Source organism: Apis dorsata, unplaced genomic scaffold (assembly GCF_000469605.1).
Source record: "Apis dorsata unplaced genomic scaffold, Apis dorsata 1.3 scaffold_220, whole genome shotgun sequence".
Lineage (NCBI taxonomy): Eukaryota > Metazoa > Arthropoda > Insecta > Hymenoptera > Apidae > Apis > Apis dorsata.
The window spans coordinates 402,765-404,529 of NW_006263502.1; positions in this window are offsets into that span (position 1 = coordinate 402,765).

The following is a 1,765-nucleotide window of genomic DNA, read 5'->3' on the forward strand; positions in this document are numbered from 1 at the left end:
TCTACGAAATTCTTCTTCGACCAATCCACTTTCCACTATTCGTTATTAAATATAAAAATTTCTTTTCCACGTATTAACATTCCCCAAACAAAAATTCACGAAAGATCCACAAGAACGACTCGCGCCAAATTTCTTCCAAACAAAATCCCATCAAAGCGTACACACGACATCGGCCACCCCCACCTACGTCGAATCAAAGAATAAACGAACCAAACCAAACCAAACCAAACCAAAAAAAGAAGAAGAAAAAAAGGACCCATCCCCCTCTCTCTGACCAGCCACCTATCTCGTCCCTCTTCTGAAAACGCGATCTACATCCGCGCGAGCGCGCTTATACAGAGAAAGAGAGAGAGGGAGGGAGGAAGGGAGCAGGACGAGGGTCGCGAGGGCTAATTGAAATCGGAGGAAACCGCTCGTGACGTTTTACCCGCGGCCGGTCGCGACGAAGCGGCAACGCAAATTTTATTACGGCGCGCCTCTATCCACTTCGTTAGATATCACTTTGTTTATCATTCGCGGATATTAAAATCGCCCCGATGTTTCCGTGTAACCGTGTGTCGCACACCAACGAACGTCGGTCGTTCACGTTGTTCGTCCGATTTCCATAAATTCGTGGCGATATTTTTCTTTTTTTTTTTTTTTTTTTTCGTTTCTGTTTCTCGTCTCCTTTTCCTTTCCCTCCCTCTCTTTCCGAATTATCCCGTTCTTTTCTTTTTTCTTTTTCGTTTTTGGGAGGATTGGGTAACCGTAGAGGTAACCGAGAGAGGACACGGATTCGAGATTAAAATCGAGGTGGAAGAGGAAGGCAAGGATGTGGAACGTTCGAACGAAACCAGCTCTTTTCACGTCGAAACTACGCTTCACAGAGGGGGCGAATTATTACACGGCATTTTTTCGCTAATTGCCGCGTTCGCGAGCGAGCGCGTTCTCGAGAGGCGGAGGACGATTGAAAACCGTGGAACGGTGCGGTGATCGATGTAACGGCGGAATTATGTCAAAGCTTGGCCCGGCGCGTTATTAAACGGGAATTTTTAAATCGGCCACGAGCGCCGGCCAATCCTGAGCGAATATTTGTAATTTTATCAAGCTCGATGGGGTAACGCTCGAGCACCGTTCCGATTCAATCATTATAACAATTTTTCGTTTAATATGGCCTTTGTCACAGAGATATTTAAGGCTGTTTTCTGAAGTTGAAAAAAAAAAGATGCATTAAACATTTTTTCTTTTTAACAATTATTATTTCTAAATTATATGGGATCTCTAAATTATCTTCAAAAATTAAGAACCTCTACTCTTTTCCTATTTTCGAAAATCGATTCTTTTTCAATCAAATAATCGAGCTTATTTCTCAATTCTAAATTCTCAAAAATCAATTCTCTTCCAGTTTCAAATCACGAAACGGAACTCGCATCGTTCAAAAATCGATTCCCCTTCGAATCGTACATAATCCTCGAAAATTCCGTACTCCACCAATCCCGAATCGAAACTTAGTTTCCGGAAAAACCGGTTCCGATCCCAGAAATGCTCAATTCTCGAAAATTCCGATTTCTCTTTCCGGATATCCCAGTATCCCAGAATCGAGAGGATCGAGGCTCACTCGAATCGCGCTCGAAAACTTTCCAACCGGAGGGAGACCCGAGGGAATCGAATCGTATGTATCGTATAAAAACCGATAGGAAAAAGAAGCATCGTACGCGCGCCATCCCTCGTCCCCCGCGCGCGCGTACGAAACAGAGACAGGGAAAATTTCGGTAACCGGGCTGGA